At 39.3% G+C, this 22,462-nt stretch overlaps 1 protein-coding gene across 1 annotated transcript in view; it reads right to left on the bottom strand.

Annotated features, from left to right (window-relative positions):
- The window catches only part of LOC109623393 (substance-K receptor), a 51,978-nt gene extending 29,971 nt beyond the window's left edge, over positions 1–22,007 (bottom strand). The window contains exon 1 of the mRNA XM_029865302.2: positions 21,143–22,007. The gene's annotated coding sequence lies outside the window, so the exon portion shown is untranslated. The remainder of the gene's footprint in view (positions 1–21,142) is intronic.
- Positions 22,008–22,462: the final 455 nt, after the last annotated feature.

Genomic DNA, 22,462 nt, shown 5'->3' on the forward strand with positions numbered 1-22,462 from the left:
TGGCGCAGTCAACAAATATTGTGCATAAGAATATTTCATAATAACGGGAACTTTTGCAACGGCGGCCAAGGGGTGTTTACAGAGGAAAGCAAATGAAGGTTACAGTTTCGTTTTTAGGTGTTTCCGAAGGTCTCATTTGCGTTACATGGGGTCCGAGTATAGGTCTTTAGGGGGTTTCGTAGTCATTCCAGGAAATCTCAGAGCAATTAAGGCTGGTTTCAGAGGTGTTACGGAGGCGTTTTAGAAGTTTTTGGTTTAGGAGGATTTTTTGAAACATTTCAGGATGTTTCAGACCATCTTTGGCGTGATTCAAAGGCGTTACGGAGGATTTTGCGGGGTGTTCGGAGCTTCTCAGGTGCGTTACATGGGGTCCGACGGAGTTTAAGGGGGATTGTGGAGGTATCTCAAGACGTTTTAGAGCATTTTCGGCGGGATGCAGAGGCGTTACTAAAACGTTACGAGGAGTTTTCGTGGGGTTCGGAGCCTCTCAGGTGCGTTACATGGCGTCCGAGAGGGTTTAATGGGGATTTTGAAGGCATTTCAGGACGTTTCAGAGCTTTTTTTGCGGGTTCAAGGGGCGTTACGGTAGCGTTACGGAGGAGTTTTCGGGGGGTTTGCAGCCCCTTACGGAGGAGTTCGAAGCCTCTTAGGTGCGTTACATGGAGTCCCCGGGGGTTTAAGGGGGATTTTTGAGGCATTTCAAGAAGTTTCAGAGCAGACTCTGAAATACCTAAAAACGCCCCTAAAACCTCTTGCAAGGCTCCTGCGATCCCTTGAATTGCCCCTAAAGCCCCTTGGAACGCCCCTGAATCCCACTTAATACTATTGAAATACCCCAGAATTCCCCGTAATCCCATGAAAACACCAAAAAATCAAAACAACCCCTTAAACGCCCATGAAGCCCCTTGGAACCCCCTTTTTGGGATCTCTAGGAAGCTTCTGGAAACCCCCTTAGTCCCACTTCAGCTGTCCAGGAGCAAGACCTGTTCTCACGAATTAGATTCTCTAATTAAAGCCCAAACTTAATTTATGCATAAATGTCCCTCTTTTTATGCCTTTTTAAATTTATGCACATTGTTAAATTATGCAGTCCCAGCCATGTGTATAAAAAGAGGTTCCAGTGTATTCATGTACATAAAGATAATTAAATCCAAAATGATAAATAAAAAAATAAACAAACATGTTCTCATAAATAAAGAAAAATAATCCGGTACATGTTGTTGACCGGGCAATGGTTTTCCGGTAACTGGTTCATTCCGGTAAATGGTATTGCGGTAAATTGCATTCCAGTAATGAGTTTCCGGGTAATATCGTAGATTCATCAACATGAGTTACAGCATATATAGACCTGAACCAAAGGCTAATAAGCGTAGTACCAATCAATCCAGCGCATTGTGCTGAAGATTATAGCCCCCTCATAATGCATATCCAGAAAACTAGAGAATGAAATCGAAACGTTAAACTAATCTAGATCATATGAATCAGGTCTAGACCAAAACTGAAGACGTAAAAATGTAGTACAGACCAATCCAAGTCACTTTTCCTAAATACCTCATCACTTTTTTGGGATTATTTATGGAAGCTCTCTTGGAATGTAGTACACACCAAACCAAACCATTTTTTTTTCTAAGATTCCAATTCTCTAGGATGCATATCTAGATCATAATCATTAAACGCTTACAGCGCCACCTAGCGGCAAAAATTGAAAACCTAAGGTTTCTGCATGCATTTGGCCAAGTTTTCCCATACAAACTTCAAGCCTGTTGAGGGCCCCTTTGACTTGACTGCTTTTGTGCATATTTTTAACGTAGCTTCTGGGAGTCCAAAAGAACTTTTTTAGGAGGTAAGACTTGGTATTTTTCGAAATTTTTGTTTTTTATATATGTGTGGGCCACCGTAATGATTTCTAGTCGTCAAACATTAAAAAAAAATAAAAAAAGGCAAAATATCCATAAAATCGGAATGTATAAAATGCAATCAAGGGACTATATTAAATAAAAAAAAAACTATGAATTATTATTTATGATTCATCGTGATAATCAACTAAGCGGAGTGGCGCTGGTGTGATGTTTAAAGCACGTGACTCGACAATCTCACAAAATGTAGTAAAACGTTGGCTCCCGTCTGAAGATTAACTAGTCTCGGGATAAAAATCTCGTTAATTAAGATAAAAAAAAAGGAATTAAGTGTTTAAGGCGATCCTGGGTACATTTCCTTCTTCTCCGGTATTTGATTATTTTTATCATATAACAAATTATAATCAAATAGCGCACAGTTCATAAAATAGCAGTTTTGCAGTGAAATATTGTGATAATGATGTGTTTTTTGATCTCAATGGAAAGGAAAGCGTCCTGAGCCAGCGATTAAGCAAATTTTAAAATAACTCGATATCAGATAGTGGTAAAAATTCGAGCATTTCTTCATCTTCAGCTGAAAACTCACACATGTTGAGAAAATTTTACAAGCATGTGTTAGAAAATCCAAATTAATTTCCCCCTTAAGCAATATGTAATGGAATCTCCTCTCCATACATTTTAATTGCCTGATGTTCGTTTTACCTCATGCTCTCCTATCCTCGCTTGATTTGCTGAAATCGACAGAATTCCTGCAAATAAAAAGTGTTTTCTCCGTTGGAAACAGGAATAACTGATGGCTCAATTAGTAACAGTTTGCGTGTACGCTGACTGAGCTCTGTCTGAAAAGCGCCAGAGCGCGAACATGGGAAACAACAAACGAGCCGAATTTCAACAGCAGCAGAAGCTCTATTTGAAATTTGAAAAGACTTTTTATTCCATTATGGCTTGCATCAGTTGAGGTTTGCTCAGAGAAAGAAAAATTCAATGAAACGATGCACTTTGAAGTTTTCTGAAATTCGCTCAACACGTTCACCATGTAACCACCAACTTGCACAGAATCCGTTCGTTTTTGATGTACGGTTTTGTTTTTTTTTTTTTAATAATATACAGTTGGGTCTGTTATTCATCGTCAGCGCTCACTGCAATTTCCTAGCTCTCCTGCACTCAGCCCAGTCACAAACCAAAAACTTCGTTGAATGACCATTTGGTAGTTACGGTGGGATAAGTGGGTGGCAGCGTCTAATAAGACAACCGATTGTACAATGTATAACGCACAAAGTGAATATGGAACGCATATACTGCTTCATGTTTTACATTGCTTTGCCATCGCTTTCCATCCAACACAATTTTTCGTTTTTCCAATTAAACCAACTCAAATATTTTTTTAACTACTCTCAATGCACAGAACTCCATCATGTTGATTGACATCAAATTAATAAACAAACCATGTTGGTTTTCATTAAATTTTACCTTCTTATTTATTTTCTTTCTAAAGACATTAACTTCTCATACGGACAGAACATGTTGCTCAGTTTTGTGTTACACGAGAAGTCCACAGTCATTAGAACGAAATGCAGCTTCATTGAACTACTTCCAGAGGAATCATTATAATTAGGAACGATTGGCTTTATTTTTCAGTGAAATCTTATACTGCTCAAAGGAGGAGGGAGTAAGGAGAGTAAGGAAATAATACGGTGGATAGAATTGCAAGCGAACAACGAGAGAAGATGAATAGAAGTTGAGAAAAAAAGTTCCCCAAAGGGCCTCTGGTAATTACAATTTCTATTCAATTTCTCTCATCGCTCGCTACTGGCTCTATCAACCGTGAAGGCTGTAGTTACTATCCTTACTCTTCCCTTTCTGTGGTAGTATTGAATTTCACCAAAAAAAAAAAAAAAACAAATCCTGCAGGATGAAGGCAAGGGCGTAGCCAGCTCTTCGGAAGAATAATTTCCGAAAGATATTGCTGGTTTCGTCCATGGAATGTTGACAAAATAAAATTTGTGGATGAATTCATGAAGGAATTCTTAGAGGAATTCCTGGTGCATTCCCTAGAAAAATTCTGGGAAAAATCCCTGGGGAATTATAAATAAGTCTTTTCTGTGTGAAATCCAGAAACAAACTGTTGCAATTCGCAACAAAAGAGACAGTTTTCCGATTCTTTGAACGATATATTGTAGCGAAATCGATTAGGGGGCGTTCATAAATGACGTAGCTTTTTTTGAGCGATATTTATTACCCCCCTCCCCCCTCGAAGTATTTCGTCATAAATTCAGACACCCCCCCTCTATAAATGACGTAGCTTGTTAAACGACGCCCCCCCCCTTTAACAAAATATTTTGAAAAAACAACAATAGCAAGAAAACATTGCCGACTGCCAGGTTCAGATCGCCGACATACATCAAGACCATAGGTGCAACCAGTGGAGATTATCACCAAAGCTAATGACTCAATAAACCACCCATCGTTCTGCTTGATGTCGGAGAACCGGAAATTGAAGCTCCCAATACCATGTTAGCCTAGAAGCTCTTCCGAAGATATTAGTTTGTTCACTAATAAACCTATTAAGAATAACAAACTGATTTCATTTAAATAAAATTCACCACGACATTCGAAGGACCCTGCAGGAGTTTCTTCTAAAATTCTTACAGCAGTTCTTTTTGGAATTCCTAGAGAAATTTATTTTGGGATTCCCATTTTTGATTGTCTCCCTTTTCAGTTCCTCCAGCACTTCCTTGTAGGATTTATCCAGGCTTTTTTTCCCGGGACTCCTTCAGTAACTTTTTCCGGCATCCCTCTATTCACTCCATCCAGGATTCCTCCAGGATATCTTAAAATTCTGCGAGGAATCCCTTTACGGATTCCTCCCATAGTTGCTTCTGGAATTCCTCCAGGATTTTCTTTCTTACATTTCACCAGGAGTTATATAAAGATAATCTTTTGTGATTCCCCAAAAGTTATTTTCGGGATTGCTTCAGAAATTCCTTACGGGATTCTTTCAATTATTTTTTCTAAATTGCCCCAGGTACTCCTCACGGAATAAGTATCTTTTAAAATTGCTCTATTTCCTTTCATTATTGTTCCAGGAGTTCCTTCTGAAATTCTTCTGGAAGTTCCTTCATGGATTCCTTCTGAGATTCCTCCAGATCCATTTGAAATGTTTTCAGGAGTTTTTTTTTTTCAGGGATTTCCAGTAGGAATTCCTGTGGAAATGTTATCCTCCTCCTGTTCGGGAAACCTATAAAGAACACAATGAGAAATTCCTTACAAAGTTGCTAGAGGAGTTCCTTAAGAAATTGTTGGATGAATTCTTCGAGGAAGTCCTGTAGAAACTATATAAGGAACTCCTAGAATCTTGCCGTAATGCCAAAAGCTTAGAAAAAATTTCCTTTGTAACCTTAGCGGCGTGCAGTGCCCTCTATAGCAAGCAGAAAACTATTGGTCTTGAGAAGCATTTGAGCGAAATTGATTTTTGTCTGCAAATACAATATATTATTCTTTGCGCAGGATTTCAAAACCACTTTCTCAGATACAGTTGTTGCGTCCGATAGCTGCGTGTCTTACGAAATGAAGCCGGCATTTATTTCCATTATTTGTTATTCACAATAATGTGAATGGAAACAAAATCATGCATTTTTTTTTATTTACTGGATAATAATACTGAATGCAAGTAAAAAGTTTATTAATTATGAAATATTTTTTTCCAATAGGCCTAGTAGAAAGCTACGTAGCATATCATAAACCCCTACCCCCTATCGTCACACTTTGTCACAAAACCACAAACACCTAATAGTAGAAAAGTGCCTATTTTTTCTAGAAAATCGTCAATATCTTTTGAACGAAATGACGTATCAACATTCTCAGCGCACGAAATTGTGCGCTTTCAAAAACGCACATTTTCGTGCGCTAGGAATGTTGCTACGTCATTCCGTTCAAAAGATATTGACGATTTTCTAGAAAAAATAAGCACTTTTCTACTATTTTTTTCTCGAGTTACAAAAATAACACCTCTCTAATTTTTTGATATGTTTTATAGCAATATTTCTTCTTTTGAATGCTTGAAAAAGATATTTTTTATCTTTGCCCCAACCCGTAATATCGCCTTTTGAATAAACTATGATTTTTGAAGAAAAACATTCATAACTTCTAAACCAAAAGAGATAACGATCGTCTCAGCGCACGAAACGATGCGTTTTCAAAAGCTCTACAAGTGTTTCTTAGGCAACTTTGATAAAAAATTGAAACTGAAAAAGTTTGAGCCAGAAAACCGGTTTTTCTTGAACCACCCTAAGCAATTTAGAAATATATCTCTAGATCGGTCAATTTTAAAGCTACATAAAAACTGTCTTCAGCAAACTTGCTCAAAATTGATAGATCTACAACTTTTCCAAAGAATGTATATAGCTATTCTTGCAAATAAAAAAGTTTGGTTTCCAATTTCTGTGAAAATATGGACCACCCTAATTTTCATGTACATTGGAAAAAGGACCTTATTATTAGGAACAACATTGTAGAAGTCCATATTTGTCTAAAAAATCATTTTAAGGCGCTGCATGCATCTTTCCTCGTAAATTTGGTTCATGGTCCATTGTGCAATGTACGGTACCGGCGACCGCCACGGTACAACCTAGTGCGACTGAAGCAACCGGATGTCGCCTCAGCATACGTCCACAATCACGAGGCCGCGTTGCTAGACGAGGGCGAGCTCGATGAGGCCCCTCTAGATGACTCCTGGAGTATATTGAAAGCAGCCATCAACGACGCAGCCGAGAGCACCATCGGGTACGTGGAACGGAATCGACGGAACGAATGGTTCAACGAAGAGTGCAGAACGGTTTTGGAGGAGAAGAACGCAGCGAGGGCGGTAATGCTACAGCAAGGGACTCGGCAGAACGTGGAACGTTACAAACAAAAGCGGAAACAGCAGACCCGCCTCATCCGGGAGAAAAAGCGCCGCCTGGAAGAAGCGGAGTGTGAAGAAATGGAACTGCTGTGCCGTTCCCAAGAAACACAGAAGTTCTATCAGAAGCTCAACGCAGGGATAAAGACAGAGGTATCGCAGCGGAACTCATCAAGATGGGCCCAAAAAAGTTGGCCACCTGTCTGCGTCGGCCAGCTACCAGAGCTGCCCCATTCACAGAAAAGGCGACCATTTGAAATGTGAGAACTTCAGGGCGACCACTATTTTGAATGCTGCCTACAAAGTGCTATCCCAGATCATCTTCCGTCGTCTAAAACGAATGAGTTCGTGGGAAGTTATCAAGCCGACTTCATCGACGGCCGGTCGACAACGGACCAGATCTTCACCGTACGGCAAATCCTCCAGAAATACCGTGAATACCAGATCCCAACGCACCACCTGTTCATCGACTTCAAAGCGGCATACGGCAGTATCGACCGCGCAGAACTATGGAGAATCATGGACGAAAACGGCTTTCCTGGGAAGCTGACTAGACTGATTAAGGCAACGATGGACGGTGTTCAAAACTGCGTAAGGGTTTCGGGTGAACTGTCCAGTTCATTCGAATCTCGCCGGGGACTGCCACAAGGTGATGAACTCTCATGCCTACTATTCAACATCGCTCTGGAAGGTGTGATGCGACGAGCCGGGCTCAACAGCTGGGGAACGATTTTCACAAAACCCGGTCAATTTGTGTGCTTTGCGGACAACATGGACATTATTGCCAGAATATTTGGAACGGTGGCAGAGCTGTACACCCTGAAACGCGAAGCAGCAAAGGTCGGACTGGTGGTGAATGCCTCAAAAACAAAGTACATGCTGGTAGGCGGAACCGAAAACGACCGGATCCGTCTGGGTAGTAATGTTACGATAGACGGGGATACTTTCGAGGTGGTGGAGGAATTCGTCTACCTCGGATCCTTACTGACGGTTGACAACAACGTGAGCCGTGAAATTCGAAGGCGCATCATCAGCGGAAGTCGGGCCTACTACGGGCTCCAGAAGAAGCTGCGGTCGAAAAAGATTCACCCACGCACCAAATGCACCATTTACAAAACGCTAATAAGACCGGTGGTCCTCTACGGGCACGAGACATGGACCATGCTCGAGGAGGACCTGCAAGCACTCGGAGTTTTCGAACGACGCGTGCTAAGGACGATCTTCGGCGGTGTGCAGGAGAACGGTGTGTGACGGAGAAGGACGGATCCACGAGTTCGCTGCACTTTACGGCGCACCCAGCATCCAGAAGGTGGCCAAAGCTGGAAGGATACGGTGGGCAGGGCATGTTGCAAGAATGCCGGACAACAACCCTGCAAAGCTGGTGTTTGCAACGGATCCGGTTGGCACAAGAAGGCGTGGAGCGCAGAGAGCACGATGGGCGGACCAGGTGGAGCGTGACTTGGCGAGCATCGGGAATTTTTGGAGAATTTTTCTAACAATTGCATGTAAATGAATACATTCTTAAGGGATATCTAGAGCATTTTTTGAGCTATTCTTGCTCGAGCAAAAGTCAAGTACTGACTATCAAAAGGTAATATTGGCTTCATTAATATAAGATCTGAAAGAACGAAACATATCATAATCAGATATATATTCATGCTAAAAAAATGAACATTAATCAACTGCAACGCAAAATATTTGTTTTTTTTAGTAAATTACATATTTTTAAAAACTCTATATCTCGATTTTCTGGTAATACGTAATAAAATGCTGTCCTACCTAATTTGTTGAGAATCTGTCTCGAATTTGGCACGTAATTATGCATCAAAATTTCGATTCGTTTTATTTCGTAAACTAGTGTTATTGAATAAACATTCATTTGATCCTGCTAATAGAACGGTTCATGTCGAATAGGTTTTAATTTTTGGGCGAACAAGAGTTAAACAATAGTTTTATTTCAGCATTATTCGCTTATAATACAGCTTGCAGTTTAATAACGTTGTATTAAGAAACATTTTATAAATATTTTTTAAAAAGTTTCACCCAAATCATGTTTAAAGTTTCTTTAACTTATTATCTTTTGAATGAGATCTAGGTTCTTGGACGTAAATTGGCGGAGATTGGCGTAAAAATACATGTTTTTGAGCGGTTGGCCCCAAATTTTCAATCGGGTGTGTATTTCAGGTTCAACAAATCTTACATAAGACATTTTTTCTAGCAGCGTACTACAACACACACTTCGCTCCTGAAGATCAAGTAGAAGCCCGAACCCACTGTTTATAACTGAGCAGTTAAACTCATGATGTATACCAACCCACAAATATTTTCAAAAAGTTTTGCATGGAAATATGTGTATACAAATCATAAAATAAGTTCAACCGGATACCCCCTCAGATCATTCCACGCTTGGCAGAGCAAAGACCAGCCGGCGGCCACGCATGCTGCAGCAGGAACTCTCTTCCCTCAGTAGTGTGGCATGTGGAACAAACTATTGTGCACATTTCTCATACTTTATAGCTGAGATTCCCAAAATGGTATGGTTGAATTGGAAAGTTTTTGGAAGTTTTGAAGACATTCATGATGAAGACACTTTTCGTTATTGTTGGTAGCACCAAAGTTCCTTGCGGAAATTTCATTTCCGTAGAAACCAAGATGATTGAAAACGTTTGATTTCGTTATGAGCTTGAGGATTTACATTCTTCCCATTCACTCTGTTTACAGAAAACGCGAAAGTGATTTCTAGAGTAATGAAATGCGGTGAGAGCATCTTTCATTCAATCTGCGGTTAGCATACCTACAAATTCTTCGCTAAATGTGTTTCGGTCGGTAAACAGTGGCAGGTGTTATTTCCATTCAGCAGATATCAGTTTTTTCGGCAATTTTGTTTTGTTTTGCGTGATATTCATTTTAGACTGATGCATTCTTATTTATAACAAAATGGAAAATGATTTTATTACACACAATTGACATTACTTGCATTTTCATGACTTTCACAAATGACAGATAACACTAAGGAAGATAAAAAATGTTGTTAAATAGATTACACAAACGGCAGGGTGCCTTATAGACGATGCGGTGAGCGAACGGGTATTCAGCAAGACCATGCCAAGGCCTGACGTACACAGGGTCAAATATTTGACAACGAATGAACTCAAGAAACAACATCAGTTTTACACTAATGAAAATTCGATCGAAACAAACAATATGTTTGAGCATTTGGTTTCTTTTTGGACACATATTTGACCCTGTTTACTAACAGCTTAAGGGTGACGGGTTTTCCGGTCGGTCCAGAAACTTAAGCCAACGAGAAGAATAAATACACCCACGACCAATCGTGTGGTCACCCAACACCGTGCTAGTGCTGTGTACGGCACGCAAGCTTTCTTGTAGGTACACTTTAGTCTATGTTCAGTGCGACTGCTCACTTGAGAAAATGTGAAAATGTATATTTTTTTCAAAGAGTGTCTATGGTACATAGTCCAATTTTCTCAATGACGCTTCAATTCCTAATCTGCTCATTCAGACCCATTCAGACATACACTAATGATGGGCATATTTTTATACTTTTTTGTAGGCTGCTTTTTATTATGATTTCGACTGTCACCACAACCTAAATATAGACTGTACCTAGTAGACAAGAAGCACATGTCGTACGTCAGTACATAAATCACTTCATTCATTGTCAGTTGCGGCGCGGCGATGGACGTCTTGTTGGAGCTTGGAGGGAGGAAATCGCTTTTATGTAGTAGACATACTACACGAGCAGTAGAGTAGGGTCTGCTCTGCCATCTAAATGTATACGACAAATGGACAGATATTGTGAAAAGAATGAATGATGATCCAATCCGAATATTGCTTCCTAATCTGGGATAATGGATTCAAGAAGGGGAAACAGTATGTAATCGCTTGATAAAAGCTTAATGTTGAAGAAGTCGTCATTAATATCAACGTCATCATTGAAATTTTGAAAGCAAACACAAACGTTTGTAATGAAAATTGGTTCACTATATTTGATTCACCATCTAGAATACAGTGAATACATTTCTATTACAAATTGGGTATTGGTTCCCTTATTAAGCATGTGGATCCCATTTTCAAGCAAAGAAAAAGCAAAGATAACCGTACACATCGTAGTTGCTACTCCATGATTGACCAGAACAGTCGAAGTTGCACAAAGATCCAATGAATGGTGCTTGGGACTAGCTACACACTCTCAATCAGCACAATTCGAGAGTTCAATATTTTAAAGTCAATAACGGCGCCGGCCACGTCCTTACGGTCATCGGGAAAGGGAAGGCATATTAGTTCGACAACCGTTGTTACTAGAAACCGTGGAATGCACAGCATCCCCACAGTTGTCTCGGGAAGGAGTATTTGTTAGTAGGGTAGGGTAAGGTGTGGGTCATGGAGCCACCTTTGGTAGGTGATATGATACTCTAGTTATATGAAAACATACGACACGGTCTTCATCCCGATTATGATTTGTTTAGTCACGATAGTAACTGCCGTTCGAAATTAAACGCGTCACCACATAGATCGTTTAATTAACCGTGAAACCCGACTTTACCACGAAAGTTATTGCGTGCTTCTGACTCCGCATTCAATATTTGCGACCCCATCTCCCTACTGATAAAACCGACCAACTCACGAAAATAGCCGCGCGTTTCTTACAGTATTGATATTGAACTTAGAGTAGGGTAGCGAACCACTTGGGCAGCGGCCGGTATTTTGGTCACTCTTCGCTTTATGCTTAACGGTTTTGGTCACCGTTGAGCTGTATATTTAGGGATTGTTGATTTTGTTCGGAGATTGCAACACACTAAAACACGATTAATAACGTTTCGGCCTACTGACTTTCAGCCATCATCAGATTTGCATAAATCGATGGTCTCGCCACCAGTGTGGCTTTACTACTCAGTTTCAAGATGGTATTTAAATTCCCCTGAAGTGGATCAAAATCAATCCACAGCAAGTGAGCAAACGCAATGATAAGTTTCTAGTACATAATATGCGGTAAAAACTGAGATTGAAAGCAGTAGAACAATGTTAACCTTTCAAGACGCATGTCTGTTTTATCCTGAAATTGCACCGCGCTCGCGCTGTATATGACGAGCGAGGTTTTTCGGTAGTGTTGTACTTTTTGCAACGGCGCACATCCTGAAGGGTTATATATTGTCTCCGCCATCATGTTCGTCCTTAATTAGTATCCTAAGTGAAACAAAACCTTTGGCAGTGTAGACAACGGCGCAAGGGTTTAATACGGATTCTCATGCCTAATTACTTATCACACGAGAAGGGAAGGCTAACACAGGTTAACACCAAGGCACATTGTTTTATTTTGAAAAAGGTATCTACAGTAGACAATGCGCATATTGTTAAATGATCAATCCACCAAAAAGTGAGATTGCAAAATATTTTCCCATATGTATATTCAGATAGACTTTGATACTTTTTGCAAAGTTGTGCACACCAAACGCTTTCAGCAATATTTTGCTGAATTTTGCCGAGCTGAAGGGTCCAGCAATTTTTTTTGCTGTACTTTCAGCAAAGTTTGCTGAATTTCAGCAAAACGTTACTGGTGATCAGCAGAGTTTACTGAACAAATCAGCAAAATTTTATCATGTAAAATTACGTTCCCATCGTGTAAATTTCCGCTAATAGTCACGTAACTGGTTGGAGTCTATGATGGTTTACGCGATGGTTGGCGGAAATTTTCACGATGGTAATGTAATTTCACAATATATCTTATTTAAAAGTGCACTAACTCTAGCGTTCCCTTTATGTGCATGATTTCTCGCTGAATTTTAATTACATATTTTTTTCTGTGAATATAATTTGGACCCCTATACATTTAGTACCCTCCACCTCCAGGTTGTATCTTCTAGTTGACCACGCTGAAGTTTTTCGACCCGAAGACCGAGACAACAATCCAGTGTGATGCCAGCAGCTATGCATTAGGGGCGGTGCTTATACAAAATCATGTTCGCATCCAGAACGCTCACTGCGACCGAACGAAAATACGCACAGATCTAGAAGGAGACCCTTGCAGTTCTATTCTCCTGCAGGAGATTCGGTCAATATCTGTTCGGAAACAAACAAGTCACCGTGGAAACACATCATCAGCCTCTGCAGGCGATCCTCAAGAAGCCGCTTTTAGAGGTACCGAAACGGGTGCAAAGTTTGCTTCTCAGTCTGCAAAGGTACGGCCTAAATGTGAAGTACGGACACACTGTTTCGGAACATAAATACGAATCAACGAGCAGACTGCGGAGAAGCGGACCATCTTTGGAAGTCGATTGAGGAAATCAATGCACTCGAAACCGTCGTGGAACTGCATGAAGATCTACTTTTGAACACCCAGCGATCAACAGGGCAAGACGCGGAGTGCTGCGCATTGAAGGAGTATATCGTGAACAGGTGGCCTAAGGAAAAATGCCAAGATGAGGAGTGTGCTAAACCGTTTTTCCCCTACCACCGCGAACTCGTCATGCAGAATGGCGTGATACTAAAAGGTGATCTCATCATAGTCCCAGCTCAAAGTCGACAACTGGTTCTGGATATGCTGCATTATAGCCGCCAGGGAGTGCAGGCGACGCTCTGAAAAGCTCGAGAAGTAGTCTACTGGCCAAACATGACGGACCATATCTGGAACTTCGAGAAGAAATGCGACGTTTGCAACAAGTTCAAGCCTTTCTAACAGTGTATACCGATGCAAAGTTCGGTTGTTCCGGAATTTCCTTACGAAGTGGTATCCATGGACATCGGAGAAATTTCGCAAAACTGGAAGAAGCTGACAATTCTGGTAACCGTGGACCACTACTCAAATTATTTTGAGTTGACTTTTTGAACATACAGAGTAAGGGTGCAATTGTGGAGTGCACGTAGAGGGACTTCAGCAGACTGGGCATTCCGCGTCAAGTTATCACTGATTTCGCCAAGCAGTTCACCGGTGAGGAATAGCAAATCTTCATGAGAAACTGCGGAGTTCGTCATTCAACCTTATCATCACGAGGCGAATGAGAAGGCGGAGTCATCGATCAAAATAACGAAGAATCTAATTAAAAAAGCGTTGCAGGACGGAAAAAAACATTTGGTAGATCTTCTCGAATGGCGTAATACACCACAGGCAGACGGATACTCACCTATACAAAAGCTGTTGGGAAGAAGCTCCAGAGGACTGTTCCCTGCTCCGATACAACGACTGATGATCATGCCGATAGATGGAGATAGAATCCGTGAGAACATCGACTTGCGTAAAGTGAAATCAAAGTTTCACCACGATCGAAAGGCACAAAATATACCATCGTTAGTAAGGGGTCAAGAGGTGTACGTGCAGCTGAGACCAGAAAGCTCTTCGGAGTGGGCGAAAGGTAAAGTGGACGATGTATTAAGCGACCGAGATTACCTGATAAACGAAGCCGGAACAAGCTATCGCAGGAACCGGAAGTACGTCAGAGATGCGCACGCTTCGTTGTCTTGTGGAGTGTCAACGGAACAGTCTACGACCATCGGAGGGCGAACATACAGTACACCTCGTCCTTTTTTTACGTCCATGCTTGGCTAAGCGACAAAAAATTCTACTGCCAAGACAATGAGCAAACTCAACATTTTTATAATTTTAAAACACCTCCGTGATTAGAGGAAGTGTACAAAAATATAAAAATGTGTTTTTTGATAATTATATTGGCAATATAATTTTATTTCGCTAAGTCAATAGTTGACGTAAAATAAGGTTTAGGTGTACGGGTGACGATAGTTTCCAGAGGACCTTCGGCAACTAGTACACCTGCTGAATTCAAAACACCGATTACAAACACTAGTTTACAGCATTTTTGAACTCGGTAAGCTGATGATCATTTTTGGTGTAGAATCATGCCCTGAGTTCGAAAACGCGAAGAAAAAAAATTACGGTAGAGGGGAATTTTTCTCGACTTTCCATACAAGGTTGATGATTTGAAATCGACTTTTGTTCTATTTTTAAGCAACGTCGCTCACTTCACACATCTCATTCTCCGTAATCAATGCTCTGATTGAGCTGATTTTTTTACTGTAACTCGCCTACATATGAAATGTCAAATTAACGTTGAGAAAGAATTTTTAGATTGTTTTTTTCTTATTGAAAGAAATATATTTCTTTATATATTTTTTTCGAATTTTATCAATCTGACGCAAAACTTGCATTCAGATGATCGAATGGTATTGTATTCAGCTTTTAATTTATGGAATAAGATTTGAAATTGGTTGAACAAATTGCAAGATATTTGAATTTTGATAAATTTAATATTTTTAAAGGTTGTAAAACTCAATATTGAGCTTAAACTTAAAAACTGCTCTACTTAAAATTTTTTGAAGCACGGTTCCGAAATCAGTGCTTAATTATACTACAAAAACTTTGGTCGTTGACAGAAGTTCACGACTTTCGTTTAATTTTGTAAACTAGTGTTATCAAACCGGGGACATCTACAATACGGTCTGGAGAGGCAAGTCGACTGAAACGATCAGGTGAGCGACTGACTGTAGCAACAGGGCGCCCAAGTCGACCAATCAGGCGTCCATTGAGGTTCAATGATTATGTACTTGATGAGTAAGGGTGTGCTTTTATAAGAAAGGGAAGATGTTATGATGAGTATGTTTTAAATTTAGGCTAAACTTAGTCAATTCTGATTATCGATGTGTCTTAAACTCGACGTAATAAAACTGGCAGCACTTATATTCCACCACTAACAGCAGCTTGTTTTAATATTCTAACAGAAAATATCATTATGTGTCTTGAAATTGTTTTTATTAATGTCGTCATCAGCGCAGTGTCGCAACATGTTTACGAAAATAGAACGTGGTCCTGAGGAAACTTGCCGATGTAAACAAAACCGTTTATCATTCTAGCGCATTAAAACCACAAAGTTCTGCTAAACAGTTTTTGCAATCAAGTGATTAAAATGTTAGCCAGTAAAAGCTATGCTTAAAAATCTGTAATACTAATTAAATTTTCAATCAGAAATGATCTTATGGGTATTTTTAACGGACAGTGAAGGCTTCCACGATCGCACTAACATCATAGATATGTATTAAATCCTCAAAATCCGTTTAATTTCGACTTCAATCCAAACTAATGTCCTCTAGGGTTCCAAAATTCGACAGTTACCCTATTGTACCTAATTATTTATTTTTTCGGAAAGCCCCCTCCATGCATTACTATTTCACATTTTTTCTGTTACTATCGTGGAAAGGATATTCTTGCTGGAATTATATTTATGTGTTTAGCTAGAGTTCACCTTAAAATTTCTAGAAAATTCTCCAAGCCCAAGTTACAATTTCATTGCTGATTGGTTTTGTTTGATTTCCATTAGGGTTCTATAACAGCAAAAAATAAAATTCACAGATTTATGACTACTTTTATGAAAACCTGTGATGAAATGTTTTATAGTATACTTGAAGATAACCATAAAGCCAGATTTTAAGATTAAACAAAACTCTCCGATATGTAAACCTTCTGGCATTCATTATTACCACAATAAAACTGTTCTAACTCTCAACAGATGGCGATCCGTTCGATTAGTAACGACATCTGTTGGTGTAAAAGCAGAAACTACGACACTGATAGATTTATTACGGTCATCATAAAAGTAAACTTGCTTTCGTTTTATTTTCGCTAGTTATGGTCGTCGCCATATTGAATAATTAACTGACGTGAATAGAAAATAGTTAATTTTGCTCAAATAAGCAACAAATTGATAGTATGCCGCCATTTCCATAACATGCTCATATAAATAACCTCTCTCAGCTGAGTTTTCTTGTGATTCGAGAAAGTTTTACTAAATTAACAGTTTGATTTATTTCATTCAAGATGATAATTTTCACCATTTTTGAAGCGCATTAATTTTATGTTTCTACAATCCCAATATTCACGGTAAAATTGAATGCGCATAAGTCTACGAACACATTAGCTACTAAAATGTTACTTTGAAATGATCGCTTTTTACATAAGAATGATGTATCCTCCTGAACTTTAAGTGAAATCAAAGAAGCTTCTCTGCATCTTGAGCTGTCATAGTTTTAGTTAAAAAAAACAACAATCATCATACCGTCAAACGGGGTTACTTGCAACAGCGGTGTAACTTGCAACACGATGACATACACTAAATGTGAAGCATTTTCTAATAATAATGAAAACTAGTATGCCCTACTATTTCGGTTATAGAGATTATGTGTATCAAAGATCGATTTAGTATAAAAATTAGCTTTATTTCTTTGTTTACGGTTTAGCTACACTGTTAAAACGGATTGCTCATTTTATCCATAAAAACAAGTATGAAAATCGTGCTTGACCTCTCCCTTATGCTAAGTGCGATAAGTCTGATGACCTTGCTTGCAGTTAGGGTACCTAATAGTAAGCTTAGCTAAACGATAAAAGTTTGATAAACTTATCGACTAAGTAATGCAAAAAAATCATTATTATATTCGACAACCACTATGGGGTAACTTGCAACAGTTGAATTTGACGAAACCTTCTATTATATATCTTCATTTCACGATATATTTGGCAGAAATAACCGAAATGGATCATTTGTTGATTACGTAACGCGTTCATTTTCAAATGACAATTCTTTTTTAACATTTTTTTACACGTTCGAAGGTTTGTTGGGAAATACCACATTTTGAAGTTTTAATAATGTTTCATCATGTTAAAAGTTCAATTTTTGTTTATGAACGCTGTAAAGCAACCACCAACATCAATTCTGAACCTAGATGGAGTAAAATATTTCAGTTTAATACCCAAATTAGCGAGTTTGGCATTTACAAAGTAGAATAGGTGTATTTCAATCATGTTAATTTAGCTGAAATTGCCAAACACCACTTCAAACTGAAAACTGCTTGAAGATGACTCACTCTACCTTTTCAAGAAATGACAATAATCATTGTTGACATTTTGTAATGAGTGCTAAGTCACGAGAATCATATATATTTTGTGTTTGAGGGACGTGAGACCAGTTGCTAAACGATATACTCTCCCTTGCAATAACTATCAATCCTTTCATGAAAAATTATATGTCAATTGGTTAGTGTACATCTTTTCATGGTATGTTTCATGCATAACATCAAAAATTTACAAAACGACTAAATACAAGAATGTTGGTGCTGTTTAATGATAGCTAACTTAGCTTCATGTCCTATGTTGCAAGTTACCCCACAGATAAGGAAACTTGCAACAAGCATGTATTTCGCATCTCCTGATTAGGTGGCAACGTATTTTGGTAAACCAAGTGCTGCATATTATTCTACTCGGGGTAATTAGCGTACACGATGCTTCACAGGATGTTTCAAATGTCTAGGTTTTCAATGATATTGCTTCAAAGTCGGAAAGTGTTGCAAGTTACCCCATTTGACGGTAACCTCTTTTCGAGAATGTAAAATTGTTCAACTAGGTTTTGAAACAGTTTTATTGCTACTCTTAATGTGGATTGCAAAACCTCTCCGAGAGTAGTTCACTTAGCCGGAATATGTTCTTTTTTTGTTTTTTTTTCCTCCCTGTTGGAAAAATTAAGCCACTGCGTCCAATAAGCTGAACTTTTGTGGCATAAACTGATGTTCACAGAAAAAATAATATTCATGTAAAATTCAGCGAGAAATCATGCACATAAAGGGAATGCTAGAGTTAGTGCATATTTACATGAGATATCATGTAAAATTACGTTACAATCGTGTAAATTTCCACTAATAGTCACGTAACCGGTTGGAGTCCATGATGGTTTACGTGATGGTTGGCGGAAATTTACACGATGGTAATGTAATTTTACATTATATGTCATGTAAAAGTGCACTAACTCTAGCATTCCCTTTATGTGCATGATTTCTCGCTGAATTTAACATGAATATTTTTTTCTGTGTTCTTAAAGTGGTTATCAAGAGGTATTGATGTATAAATCAGAAAGAAGATTCTCGGAATGTTTACAGAAAAGAAGATTCTCGGAGGATTTCTCAGAATAGTTTTAGTAAGAATTCCTTTAAAGATTCCACTTCGGAGTGCAACCCCGTCTATGTGATTCTTTGAAATTTTCTCCAGGGATTCCTCTAGAATTTCTTGCAGGAATTTCTCTTGGAGTATCCGCAGCAGCTTCTCAAAAATATTCTCAAATGACTTATCTTGAAGATTGAAATTCCTTCCGAAATTCCTCCTGGGATTTCTTAATGGATTGTGTTGGAAACTCCTACAAGGATTGCTACATAAGTCCATGTTTGTGTTCAATACTGTTCATACATGTATTTGTGCAAACATTTCTCAAGAAATTTCTTCACAAATATTGTCAGATTTTTTCCATTTTTTTGTATCTCTTTGCAAAATTTTCTAGAAATTTATCAAGAAATTCTGCTAGGAATTTCTTCATGGGATTCTCCAGGAATTCAACAAAACGTTGCTTTAAAAAAATGCAATTTTAGGAGTTTCTACGAAGATTTTTTGATTTTTTATACATTTCTAAAGCGTTTCTTCCTGCAGCTTCCTGCAGAAACAACTTATTCAGGAATTTTTTAGGCGTTTGTTTGGAAATTCCTGTAGAAAATTCTCAGCAGATTTTTCTTCCTCCAGGGGTTTCCTCAACAGTTCCCTCAGGTATTCTCCAGGGCTTTGAATTTGCTGTCCTTCATACAGGATTTTTTTTTTTCAAATATTCTCTTAACAACTCTTGCAGCAATTACCCCAAATATATTCCACAGCACTTCTCAAGGATTTTTTCTTTCCAGAGTTCTTCCATGTTTTATTCCTTCATTTTATTCTTCTAATTTCTACTGTGATTGAAAGTTTCTCCAGGTAGTCAAGGGATTTTTGCTAATCAATTCCATCAGAAATTGCAAATGTTTTGCGAATTCTTTCAGATGTACTCCAGAAGTACTTTCCACTTGAAATTATTTGCAGATTTTTACTAGGGTTTCCCTTGAGACCTGTCCATAAACAGAGTCTACGTAGGGGGGAGGGGGTCTGGCCAAATTCTACGATCCATACAAATTTTTAAATTTTTGTTTGGAAAAAAAGTCTTCGGAGGGGGAGGGGGTTTGAGATGGCAAAAATGAGTCTACGTAGTGATGGTATTTTTTTGGAGAATTATGGGGTACATATTAAGGTGTTTCTTCAGATATTCTCCTGAGTATTATCTTGAGCATTCATCCAGGCAAGCCCGTGCACAAGGGGGGGGGGGGGGGTGTTTGGGTGTTAACCCCCCTCCCTTTACCGACGCTCCACCCCCTTACAGACACTAGGCGCCCCTCCGCCTTTTGCCGAAATTGGGGAAAACCCCTCCCTTGGCGCCACTTCTGTGCACAAGCCTGCATCTAGGAATTGCTACTTTAGAAATTGTATGGGCAATTATGGTCCTGGAATTCCTTCAGAAAATTTAAATTTCATTAAATCTCTGGATATATGCCTGCAGGGTTCTTTGGATGTATCCTTGAAGAAATTGCTGGGCACATTCATGCGAGAATTTTCGATGGAATCCCAATACATGAACAAATCTCTGGTGAACTCAAAAAACCTGAAGAAACCTCTGAAAATTTTACAAAAGAAACCACTGGAATAATTTCTGAAAGAATCTTTGAAAGAATTGCTTAAGCAAAACGCTGTAGAAATTCCGAAAGAATTCCTGGAGAAATTGCCGAAAAATCCCTAGCCCGAATTGGTTAAATGTCTCCTGGTGGAGTTTTAGAAGGAACCCATAAAAACCAACGTTAAAGAGTTCTTGGAGAAATTTCTTAAATTTCTGAAAAAGAACGCCGATTACCTGGAATAACTTTTGAAGCAATTAATGGATAAATGTTAATAGAAATCCATGGACTTGGAATACTTGGACAAATTTTAGGAGAAATCACTTTAGGAATTTTTGAAGAAATCTTCAAGAAAATTTCTAAAAGAATTCCTGGAAAAATGACTGAAGGAATCTTTGAAAGAATTTTTATTATTCCAAGTTGCATGCAAATAGTGAGAAGTGAAAGCATGATTCATCCACAACTGCAACAGGGTTCCTTGGATTGCCACACAGTAATAAATACTTAGAAGAGTTTTGGCTCTTTGTCCACATTTTTCCTGCAAAATGGGAAGCCAAACTATCATTTGACATATTGACGACATTCGTCAGTTCTCTCATTATTTTTGTAGAAATATGTTTTCTTAGGCTGTAGTTATGCCTAAGACACTTATGACTAATTCAAACATTCCCTCAATATTTCACGGTAATCCCTGTTTTGTCCAATATTCCGTCGTTAAGTTATTGGAATGATGAGCCTTGACTTTTCCCTATTCTATAAATCAAACACGTCGGTTATTTGTTGCTCCACACTGCTTGCACTCATAAAACCCTCTCACACGTCGAACTCTTCAAAAATTAGTTTGAACCATTACCTTCAAGTTGGTTTGGTATTCCTTTGTCGATGCTAAATATAAGCTTCACCAACAGATAATCCACTCTCTCGGAGCAGGTACACTGGTACAGGTTCGTAAATTCTTTCAAATATACTCAGGCAAAACGATCACTGATCCACTTCACAGAGCAGCCAATTTGCTTCGATTTACTAATCAAATAAGCTTTTCATCTCATTCTTCACAACTGATTTATTGGTTTTATTCGTTGTACAATTTCACTCCACTGAACTTCAATCTTCAAAGCAGCAAACTACGGTGAAACACTTGCACCATTCCATTCGAGATCTGTAGCCGCTGATACCGTGTATCCTCCTCTCGTAAACTCAGATAAACACTTTTTGCCGTCACTTCCGATTGGTAGAACATCCTTTTCCATGATTTCGTCGCACACAAGTTACAACTGCCGGGAGCGGTACCATCAACCACTTGAAATCCGCTTTGGTAGATCCAGATCAAACGAGATTCAATAGAAAACGGTAATTGCAAACCAGCGATGAAACCACTTCAACTTCTGCCCGATGCACATGGACTTTTAGTTTATCTCACATTCGCATCACGTCGCACTCTTGGGGTGGATAAATTTCCTCCGCTATTAACTTGCGAGTTATCGTACCATATCCAGATCTGCCAAAAATCTAGCCAAACACTGGCACTATCACTTTAATGTTTTAAGTAGAAACCTACTTAAACCCACAATAGGGCTAAAGATAGGTAAAGATTCCGAATCGGATGAAACCGGGAGCGATTAGAAGTGCTACCGGACGCGGTGCCGGTCGGGATTCAACTGACTATGTGGCGGCCAGTTTCATGAATGAACGGAAGCAACTGGTAAAACTGACACGGACGACGACGACAACGACACTACCAAACCGGGAACGTTCAAGTTCAGCCGTTCCGTTGCTCGCATTTTCCCATGGAAATGTGGTAGGAGGTACAGAACAGACAGGTTTGGGAAGATTCAAATATTACGTCCATCGTTTTTCGGGATTTCTAGACCCCCCCTCCCCCTCTGTCACACAATTTTCCTATACCCAATACATGTACTGTCACACTTTTCTAGACCCCCCCCTCCCCCAAATGTTGGACGTAATTTTTGAACGTTCCCTTTGACTTTTCCCGCCATCCATCCGGCGAGAGAGGTTGGAAAATGCATTTCGCTCATTGCTGAGAGTAGGGGCCGGAGATTTTCCATTCGCAGCCTGAGCCGAGGAGAACACCTTCGTTCCAATGCGGGAGAGCGGTAGCCGAAAAAGCACGTGCTTGGGACTTCCAGTCAGCGTAGAGTAAACTTCTAGAGTC

This window comes from Aedes albopictus, chromosome 3 (assembly GCF_035046485.1).
Source record: "Aedes albopictus strain Foshan chromosome 3, AalbF5, whole genome shotgun sequence".
NCBI lineage: Eukaryota > Metazoa > Arthropoda > Insecta > Diptera > Culicidae > Aedes > Aedes albopictus.